Source organism: Onychomys torridus, chromosome 5, assembly GCF_903995425.1.
Source record: "Onychomys torridus chromosome 5, mOncTor1.1, whole genome shotgun sequence".
Lineage (NCBI taxonomy): Eukaryota > Metazoa > Chordata > Mammalia > Rodentia > Cricetidae > Onychomys > Onychomys torridus.
Genome location: NC_050447.1, coordinates 72,345,873 through 72,357,967, shown reverse-complemented (window position 1 = coordinate 72,357,967; position 12,095 = coordinate 72,345,873).

Sequence of the window (12,095 nt, the reverse complement as noted above, 5' to 3'; positions counted from 1 at the left end):
ATTCTTGAATGTTACCCAAAAGAGAAGTTTCTGAGTCATCCACAGATAAGAAAGTTGTTTTTTTTTTTTTAAGCATTAGAAATGTTTCCTTTACAGTCATCTCCTGAGACTGTTTCATTACTTGATTCAACTTTTCCTGACCTTATGCTGATTATATGATAAAGTTTTATGAGGAAATATAAAAGTGTAGCTGCTCCATCAGTGAGGGGCAGGGAAAGCCAATGGCAAACTGACTGCATCAACTGCTCTGCTTAAAATAGTACCACAGAATTATGGGCAAAAGTCTCTAAAAGAGAAAAAAAAAAAAGGTCATAAATATTTTTAAAACTATGACTGATGGACATTTTTCAGTAGTGTGAGAGTTTTCAAAACAGATAATATATATATATATATATATAATTTTTTTTTTCTCTAGGTAAAAGCTCTTGCTTAAGGCTGGAGTGGTGGGAAGTCTCAGTTCTAAAGAAAGTTACAGTGTTAGGTAAGAAATGTATGAAGGAAATGCTTCTTTTTGGTGTGTCTCCCCTAACTAAAATTCTGTGTGTCATTTCTTCTCATATATTTCATGTACGTAACAAGCAATTCACCTCTTTTTTGCTTTTTCTGAGACAGGGTTTCTCTGTAGCTTTGGAGGCTGTCCCGGAACTCACTTGGCAGACCAGGCTGGCCTCAACCTCACAGAGATCCACCTTCCTCTGCCTCCCGAGTGCTGGGATTACAGGCGTGCGCCACCACCACCTGGCACAATTCACTTCTATAGACCCTCCTGAGGCCTGTAGAATCAGAAATGATCATATGTGTTAGTAATACAGTGAAACCCTCACATACCCAGAGGTCCCTTAATCATGGAACAAATATCCAGAACACACTATCAGGCAGTAATAAAAACATTTGAATAGCCAATTTACAATGTCTATGCTCACCGAAGAAGTCTTTATGTCTACACTCCCAGGAACTACTTCAGATAGGATTTTAATTGGTTTATTTATTTTCACTTCCTGTCTATAGCAAATTGGAAGCAATAAGTCAGAAGTTGGAGACAGTGAAGGAAATAAATAGCCAACAGGAAAAGCCTGTAATATCTACAGCTTGAACATAAGGGAAGAATCCTAAATTTCTATAGTACAGACTTGAGAATCCAGGAAGAAGGAGGCAGAGGAAGAGCAGCATGCCACAAACCCTACCTGGCTCAAAACAAACAAACAATCCATCATCAATAGGTACAATTGATATGCGTAACGATTGTTCATAATTAATTATATCAATTGTTCTGTGAGTAAAAGTGCTAAACTCACACATCCCAAAACCCAAGGAAATGATCAAAAACTGCTAACTCAGTCAGTGTTAAGGAAAAATGCTATCCATGACCAAGGGTCTTGAAGAATTCTGCTCCGATGAGGTGTGTTGAAACTGAACTGAACACATCCTTGTTAGCTCAGAGGCCTGAAGAGAGACTGTTTACTTGTTGTTTGGAGGAAACATTTTTTTCTAAAACAAACAAATAATCCATGAATAAAAGAGAAGATTGGCTTGATTGCACAAAGTGGACGAAGCAGCCTCAGGAAAGCGCAAAGGAGCTGCATGTAGCTCAGAGGAGTATGGATGGCCTCAGGAACCATTGGATTCATTTTGTCCCTCACACCATATGGAATCCATATTTGTGCAGGCAGAAAGGGCTTTTATTGACAAAGAGTTATTAGCCAGTGGGAGCTTGAATACTCTGGTTTGGGGGTTTTTGTTTTTTGTTTTTAAGTAAGCTTCATGCAGGGGTGGAAAGATTCAGTACTTAAGAGTACTTGCTGCTCTTGCAGAGCACATGAGGATTTGGTTCTAAGCACCCAGGTAGCTCACAATGCCCCATGACTTCAGAGAATCTGACACCCTCTTCTGGCCTCTGTGAGCATTGCACTGAATGTACACACACACACACACACACACACACACACACACACACACACACACAGGGGAAACACCCACCCCACAAAATATAAAAGAGATATTTTTAAAAGATAAAACGAATTGCCTTCTAAGGAAAAAAATTAACAAATTCACCTTCCTGTCAATAAGCATGGCTATGCATTTCATGCCTGTGTCTCATCAGTGAATAAATAGTATAGGTTTCCAGATGTTTCAGGCAGACAATTTCTCACATCTTTGTTAGTAGTTTGTGTAGATGTATCCTGCGTGTTAAATAAGAAACACAGAGCCAGTTGCAGAGTTAAAAACCACGAGGTCAGAGCCAAAGCAGAAAACCTTTCCCTTCACTGCTTCTGCGGTTCCTCCTCTCCGCAAGAGAGCTACTTCTGTGCGTCCTGTCTATTTAAAGACTTTCTGTTCTCCTCCCTCATTGGTTGTAACCCAGCCACATGACCTCCTCGTCACTGCCTGTTTGTAAAGACCTCCAGGTCTTCTATGGTTGGTATTGAAATTAAAGGCGTGTGTCTGCTATGCTGGCTGTGTCCTTGAACACACAGAGATCCGCCTAGCTCTGCCTCCCAAGTGCTGGGATTAAGGGCGTGCCCCACTACTGCTCGGCTTCTGCTCTGGCTTGCTCTGACCTCAAGGCAACTTTATTGACATACAAATAAAATCACATTTCAATACAAATAAAATATCACTATAAGTTTGCTTCTCTTGTCTTTTCTGTAGAACATTCATGTTGTCTTATTCATTCAAGAACAGTTATTATGTGAACTATATTAAATATATAACACAAATATTTATGAAATTTATTTCATCTGTGATTTATAGTAATTATTAGTTGTGTAGCTTTCTGTTTAAAATTTAAGTGTGTGTGTGTATGTGTGTATGTGTGTGTGTGTGTGTGTGTGTGTGTGCATGTGCGTGTACCAAGTGTATGCAGTGCCCTTGGAGGCTGGAAAACATCAGATGCACACAACAAAATTGATGGAACCCATGCAAGTGACAGAAAGCAAACAGAAAGAGAACAATGTAGAATTCATTTATAGAAAATACAAACAAATTCTCATGACAGGAAGCACACAAATGGTTTCAGTGGGCTGAACTTGGTTAGGAAGGGAAGGGACAGGGAAGGGACAGGTACATGAGGAAGTGAGAACATGCTAGTGAACATGTTCAGCATTCTGACTGTGGTACATGAAACCTTATCTAGCTGTACCTCTTAAATGTGGACCATTTATAAAGGTCCACTTACATATAGCTATTATTTTCTTTTAAATTACTCAGGAAACATTTGAAATTAACGTAAGTCTTGGCTTTGCACATTTTAGAAACACATGTTAAGTAGCAATGATCGTCTGAAGTTGACTTACACAGAAACATCTACTTGAGAAATAAATCTTAACCTTGAGTCCAACATAGAAGCAATAAGGGAAGGGCTGAGTCTCCGTGTGCATCTTACCCCCATGGAAATTCCTGCCCAGTCCCACAGTAATCTTGATGTGGGGAAAATGAATGCTCTCACTGGGTAGATACACTGCAGCTACTGCACAAAATTCCCCTGCCAAAATTAAAAATCAGCTTTTTGTTTACATATAAGTCTTGTAAAAATAAGCCCATTATAGATCAAATCCTTGTTGTTTTTAATGAATTAAAGATCTATAAGTCTAAAGAAATTCTAAATTGCCCCAGCAGCACCTGAGGCTTCTGAATCCTAGCCTTCTCTCCCTTGGTCCCCAAACATAATCTGATCTCTTCAAGCAAAACTTTGTCAGGAAGATGGTTATCCAACAGTTTTTGCTGCATTTTTTATTTTTTCAGAACTATTCATTCTCTTAAGGAAATCCTAAGAGTCTCTCCTCATTTGCATAAGGCAAAAACATCCTTAGCAAGTTGCCAAGTGTGATATTTTTACAAATGACCCAATTACTCTTCTTTTAGAGTCTTTAAGCATTTCTCCATTAAAGAGTTTCTGATCACACATACAGGCTTTTTTTATAATTATGGAGGAAACGAAAACTGTCATGTGAAGCAAAAATAAGACTTTTGACTCACATCATACATAGTTACTTAGGACTTAGGATTTCTGAGAAATGTTTTGAGGGTTTTTTGTTTTCATTGCTGTTTTGTTTTGTTTTGTTTTGTTTTTGAGGTGGCATATAAAATTCTAAGACAGCATTAAGGCAAAATTTTCAGAATAAAACTGGTTCTAAAAATGTATCTATGGAAGTTTTAAGTTCTTTGTATCTTCTAGCTTCATAAATGTTAACTAATTCTCTTGAAGGACATTTTCATTCAGGGTTCAATAGTACGTGTGGCCAAAGTTGTGTTAAATACTCATGGCCACATCTTTATACCTAAGACATGCTCATTCTTTAAAAGACAAGCATATAGAAATCACAAAGCGTCTTTACCGTCAGAGTAAACCCGACATGAGGACTTGCCCCTATGATCCCAGCACTCAGAGAGCTGAAGCAGAAGGTTTGCTGGCCATTTGTGAGCAGCCTGGACTATATAGTGAATTACAGCTCAGCCAGATCTTCAGAGTGAGAAGTTATTTAAAAAGCCAAAATAAAAATAAGTTAGGGTGACATGATAAAGAAAGGAAAGTAGAGTAGCAACTACTTATACTGCCTGGACATTCTTGTCCTTGTTTGATTTGCTACTCATACACCAAAGACTATATTCATAAAGCCTCAAAGAGTGAGTGTTATTCACCAGATGCAGCGGTACACCGTCATGTTCACAATGTGAGAAAATGAGACTATGCTCCCAACCACATAAGATGTAGGCATGGTATTCACTGAGAAAGTCAAGTTCACCTAACTGCTCCTTCCAAGAACTTCTTTCCTTGGGAAGAAAACAAAACAAAAACAATAGCAGAAACTCCACTCATTAGAAACCATTCCTGGAAGATAGTTTCATGCAAAGTCAACACAAAGAATATTCTAGACAGGATTGTAAACTGCAGAACAATGCTACACAGCAGCAATGCTACACAGGGCATGGCAGAATTGAATTCACTATCCTGTTTTGTTCTTGCTAGTTTTGCTGTGCAGTGTTTATTAGCAGCAGAAAGTAAGCTATAGTTTTACCCTGATCTACTTTAATAGTTATTAAAGGCCTGTGAACTTGACACTTGCCTCTGTCATTCACTAGCTACACATGGACATGTCATGTGCCACATTATTTCTCAAATGGCTTCAAGAACATGGAGCATCCTGGCATACCACAGAATGCTGCCAGGTAGATGCTGTCACCAACAACATTTTCATAAGACTTCATTCCCTGCCTGTTTTTTGCTATCTCAACAACACATCCTGACTTAGTCAACACTTACAAGTTTCTAACATTTCTTTGGATGATTTATATGCCTGTAAAATGAAGCTAGCAAGCCAGAGAGCGTATTTAAATAAGAGATAAGCATTACATGGCTAAACTACTAGGAAGCCCTTGATGAGAGAAAAACATTCTGAATTGCTTTCTCCATACTTTAGCAGAAACAAAATGCCACCTTGGGAGTTAGCTTTTCCTCCTCTATGTAACATGAAACATTCTTCTATGAGATTTAATGCATTCACCAAAGTTTACTTTATTGCCGAGAGATGGTTAAAACAACACGCAGACTCTACGGTAGAGAAATAAACCATTGCTTCATAAATAAAAATTCAGAAATCAAATAGCCAGAGAAATAAATGGTTCAAAACAGTTGTTGTTTGTTGAAGCAAATGTTTTCTTTGTTATTCTGCTTCACTCTTCTCCTGCAAGGATTCAATGATTAGAGAAAACTATTCAGAATTATCTAGATTTTGGCAACCATATGTGTTGGTCAGTTACTTGTCTGTAGAAGTACTTTTAGATGAACTGATTAATAACTAATGGTTAAAAGAGTAAAAAGAAATGGCAAAAAGCTCATTTTGAAGTCAGCCTTCTCATGATGTCAGATCAATTCTCATCTATAGTGTGATTTATAAAAATGCTCAAACCCTTCCAAATGCGCCTGGCACATGTGTTTCAAACACATCGTTTACTCTTTCTAAAAAATAATTTTACAATACAAAATATAAAAGAGATTTGTTAAATGATTCAGGACTTAAAACTCTGAAGAAGAAGTTTGTTTGCTCCAGTTTAAATAAAACCCAGAGACAACTAAAGAATGCTTCTGGCTTTCTCCGCCTAGTGAGAAGACAAAAGGGTGGGGACCCCAGACTACAAGCAGTGACCTATAAGATTAAAAAGAAGTCCCTTTGTCACAATTTTATCATCACTTGTAAGTGATAAAGTGCCCAGAGAAAGGCTGATGGCAGCAGCAATACATTTTCTTTGAGACAGTAAAACCATCAGTGAGGCATCTGTACACATGTAACCCTACTTGAATATGAAAGCAATTTTCAAAGCCCTGTAGTTTACTTCTATTGTTTTCATCAAGAATGAATATTCTAGCTCACATTTTATGGCGAGTGATTGCGATGGACAGAGTTTGACAAATGAATGACCAGTGCTCCAACTGATTACAAGACAAGACTCCAATGCTATCCACTGCAATATCTGAGTTTCTTCAAGGAAGATTAAATGTGATTGAGATTGCTGTACACTGGTATGCAGATGTTTTACATTCTTCTGTTAAAGTAGAGAAAGTACAATATTGAAACAGGACCAAAAGTATGAGCATCTAAATAAAACAAACCAAGCGACAGTTTTAAAAGACATTATACAGTCTTTCAGGGCAGGTATACACACATAACAATGTGTAAATAATTCATATATTATACTGAAAAACTGTTAGAACAAAACAGTTCTACACAAAATACAAACATCATTTAATTATGTCAGCTTCAACAGGTTCACTTTAAGCTGGTGTTTTAGGGTTTTTGCTCTGTTCTGTTTTGTTTTTGAGACAAGGTCTCACTCTATAGCCTTTGATGGACTAGAGCTCATTATGTAGACCAGGCTGGCCTAGAACTAACAGAGATCTGATATCCTCTGCCTCCTGAGTGCTGGGATTAAATGTGTGCACCATCATGCCCAGTCACTGTTGAGATATTAACATTTCACCTTTGCACATTTAATTAACTATGATCAAAGGCAATTTTAATTATTCAGATTCCTCAACAGTTTTGTGGGTAGTTTTACAGCCAGTAATTACTAACATAACAGTGTTGTTTAGAAAAGGGTAATCACTTTTATGTGTGAAGAAATAACCAGGCTGTCGTGAGTCAAATTTTAATTTTCTCTGCTCTTTTGTACCTATTTGTGTAATTGGTTAAGCTGATGCTTTGGAGAGGGATTTTTCCCCCCTTTGGAGACTCTTTTGCTAGTTAATGCCTTGGTAGATATATATCTGGTGCTCTCAAATGGGGCTTGATGATGCTCACTTGATAGAATGCATAAGTGTGCTACTTAAGAAACTGGCAGGGTACTTGAGTGGTCGTTTTAGAGGCACACAGGAGGACAGATGACAGGGAAGTTGGGCAGATGGTGGTACATAGGGGCGGGGAGGGGGTGGGGAAGGAGCAGACTATTGATGGCCTGACAACTTAAATTTAAGGATACTGGCAGACACAGGGAGAGAGAAATCACATTATTCTCAGCCAAAACATATGTAATCACCATTATCTGGTAGAATTCTCAGAAAAAATAAGTGAATAATACATTGTGATAAGTTGCATTTTTGGAATGATAGAAAGATCTTCAAACAAGAACTTTGAAAATGTTTCAAGCATGGGGTATGTTAGTAGCCTATTTCAATATTTCATCTACTCTCATGATTTGAAGGTCTTTTAGAAGCTCATTAAGCATACCAAATACTACTGTAAATGTAACTGAGGTAGAAAAATAGCACAAAAGATTCACTGTAGTGAGAGGAGATCCAGAACACCCCCAAGCAATCAGTTATTAAATCATTCCATAGCTTTACCTTGCTTTTTAGATATTTTTATTCCTAGTCTTTTAAAAAACAATGTAGATGGGAAACAGCATTATTTAGTTGGTTATTCCTCTCTTAAAGATTTTGTTTATCTACAATACATGAGACACATTTGATAGTACTTGCTTACAGAGAAAATCGCCCTCAATGGGAAAGCTGAAACAGTAACTGGGTTTGTTCATTTGTTTGTTTTTTAAGGCAGTGACTAAAACATAAAAACAATGAGATCTGTATCCCTAAGAATTCTTGCAAGAGACTGGGCAACAGCCTCGATAGGCTAACCTAACTGAGTAGTCCCAGAAACAAAAGGGAGAGCTAAGAACCCTGTCCGGTGCTCTCAGTCTAATGCAGCAGAAATTAAATGTCACACAGGGAGGCAGGGTTGCTTCTAACTCTCTCTTTGTTTACTGATTTTTCTCACCAATTCCTCATGTCTGTTCTCATAGTTTTTAATCACTGCCATTGGTAGAAGGGATTTCTCCCCACTAAGATGTGGATCAAAGATTGAAAGGAAGAAGCCTCAGAGTTCCAGTCTACCCCTATGGTTTCACAGTAAATGAAAGCAAAGCATTTCATTGACTTTTTCCCAGTCATGTTTGTACCTAGCCCTAGGTCTTTAGGCTATCCAGCCTCTAGTTCCTGGCCATCCAGGCAGTGTGTTCTGCTATATTAGAGTCTAGCCTAATAGTCTTCAGAGAGACTTCAACCAGAAACTGAATAGAGCAGATGTAGGTCTAGATCCCAAGTCAAACATTAGGCATAGCTCGGGAAACCTCATGGAAGAGGACAGGAAGGATTGCAGGAGCCAGAGTGGTCCTGGACACCAGGAGAACACAGCTCACAGAACCAACTAAGCAGAGCTCATAGGGGCTCACAGAGCCTGAAAGGAACGTCACAGAGCCTGCATGAGCCTGCACCAGGTCCTCTGCATATATGTTGTGGTTGTTTAGCTTAGTGTTCTTGTGGGACTCCTAACAGTGGGAGTGGGTTGTCTCTGACTCTTTTGCCTGCTCTTGGGATCCTTTTCCTCCTGGGAAGTCCCCTCTTTTCTGAAGGGCAACAGAGGCTCAGTGGATCTGGAGGATAGGGGAGGGGAGGGAGTAGATTAGAGGAGTGGAGGGAGGGGAAACTGCCATCAGGATGTAATAATGTATGAGAAAAGAATAAATTTTAAAAAGTCACAAGGAAGATCTGTAAGATGAAAAAAACAAGAAATTTGGAGAATTAATAGCTCTTACATTAAAAATATGTATTCCACTTAAAAAAGAAAAAAAAGAAGAGGGCGGAAATAAAGACAACATCTTCCTCTTAAAAAGGGACATGGTTCTGAGTTAGTCTATGCATGAAAGCTCCTCCAACAAAACCTCTCTGGGATGTGCACACACCCCTTCACATTATGGTTGTTTCTCTTATCCTCCTCTCCATGGCTATCCCACATCAAGAAGGAGGACGCAGAGCCCCATGCCAACATACCATGAAGGATGAAACTCTCTGGGACCAAAATCTTCTGTAAGCGGCTGTTCCCCATTGAGGAATGAATGTTGTCCCAGCTGCAGAAAATGATGCTGAGAGGAGTGGATGGAGAGCTGTGGAAGGAAGGCCTTCTGTTTCCAGTTTAAATGCGCTAGTGTGGTGTGCATGCGTATTAAATACATGAATAAACCTTCCAGGCTTCAACCTCACCACACACACCTACAGCAGCAAAAGAATACAGTTTTCTAAAGCATCTCTAGAAATATTTCTAGGATTGGCCATAAATTAGGCCAGAATCAAGCATCAATACACGTGCTGAAATCCTGTAATAAATACAACAAATAAAATTAGTAACAAGAAAATTAAAGAATTCACAAATAAATGGAAATTAAATAACATTCCCTTTAATAACAATATATCAAAGATAAGATCTCATTAAATTAGAAAATTTTTCAGATGAATGAAACTGAGGGTACAACTCACCCAAACTTACATATGTAGCTGATACTGTTCTCAGAGAGAATTTCACAGTTACAAATTAATATGATAAAAGTAAAAATACTCAAATATTAACCTAAATCTCCACTTAAAGAACCACAAAACAAAAGCAAAATAATCTAAACATAATCAGAGGGGATAAAATGAATAAATATCTCTAAAATAAAATAACATGTTGCCATTTGACACAATATTGCTGGACCAAGTGAATATTGTGCTAAGTGAAACAAGCAGGAGACAAAAGGAAGACAATGTGTGAGTTCTCTTAGATGTTGAGTAGAATCTAATACACACACACACACACACACACACACACACACATAGTCACACACACATAATCACACACATTCTCACACACACACACAATACTCACACACACATATACACTCACACACATACACACACATACTCACACACATACTCACACATACACACTCACACACACACACTCACACTCACACATACTGACTTCCAAAGTGGCTCTGCAAGTTTGCACTTAAGACCTCAACATAAAACCTACATCATTCTTAATATGTAAAGTATAGTGATATCTTAGTCACACGGCTCTAAATTATGGTCCACACTTCTAGACAGCTTAAAATGTCAAAATGATTTACAATTGCAAATGTGCAATTCTCATGAAGATTTAACTAAAATATACCCTATTTTAAATAATAATCAAGTCGTCGTATGGTATTACTCCAGTGTTATTATAAATAGCCTCTACTATTATAATTATATTTTAATATACTTAAGGTCTATGGGGGATGAGAAACTATCAGGTTTGGGGTTAAAGGGATGCTTCAGTCAGTAGAGCACTTGCCTTGCAAACACAGTGACCTGAGTTTGAGCCTCAGAATCCAATAAACATGATGGACGTCTTGGTGTGGGTTTGCAATCCCAGTGCTGGGGAAGAAAACAAAGGAGGATCCCTGGGGCTAACTTGGCAGTAAAACTGGTGAGCTCCAGGCCAAAGACTGTCTCCAAGGAGGAGACTGACCTCCCTGAGAATGACGCCTTAGGATGTTTCCTGGCCTCTATGCCCCAACACACACACGGACACACGCACACACTTGCACGCACGCACGCATGCACGTGTGTGCGTGGGCGCGCGCGCGCGCACACACACACGAACGCACACACACACACACACACACACACACACACACACACGAACGCACACACACACACGAACGCACACACACACACGAACGCGCACACACACACACACACACACACACACACACATGCTTTAAAATATTTTTTTTAATTTAAATATATTTTATTATCTTCCCTTATTAGTTATTTCTTTCTTCCCCATTTCTCCTTTCCTTGTGTACACTTATCTTTCCACTTCAAGTCTCTGGGCCGTGAAGCCTATCACCTTACCTTGTCAGTGGAAGAGACAGACAAAGCTAAGTGAGAATCCAGGGGTCCTTCCATTCGGCAGTACACTAACTTCAGTGCAAAGATTCTGAATCAGACTGTCAGCCCTGATCTCAAGTGTACATATGTACCTATAATGGTTCATATTTACTGAATAGATAAAGTATTTAGAGTATGTAGAATTTCAATTCACTTTCTGATTCTTAGCTCTGTCATAGATGTTTGAGGTTATTGGCTAACTGAACTCTGGATGGGTGGGGTTTCAATGTCTGTATAGCCTATTCTCCAAATGCTTTCTGTAAACTCTTCACCAAGGGAGTTCCTGGCCAAAACTGTTCATCTCTTCTCATTCTTCATCCTTCAGCCATGCGAGGACACAGCAGGAAAGCTCCCACCAGATGTTTGAGATCACCCCATGACACCCAGAACTGTGAGAGAAAAGAAATAAGTTCCCTAAAAATTACCTAGCCTCAAATACTTTGTTACAGCAGCAAAAAACGTAGAGATGGTAAGATAAATGAGATTTTAAGTCTCATACAAACAGGTATATAAATGTGCACATACACAGACATATATAAAAACTTAAATTGAATAATTTAAGAAGGGTTTAATTTCTTTAACCTCTTATTTTCTGAATTTGGATGATATTTTCCTATTTGTAAGCTGTCATTTCCTCCTCTTCGTCAGTTATTTGTATTACCATGAAGGAATGCTTCCTCACTTCATTTAGAGGGAAGCCTGTGAAGGCCCATTGCCTTAGCTAACCTTTCACACTATGTTCCCCAACATCAATTTTTACTCTGTCCCCTTAACAAACTATAAGGAAAAAAAGAAAATAGAAAAAAACAAATATGAGAGAAACCCTGAGATACTGTGCTCTTCCGCGGTGACT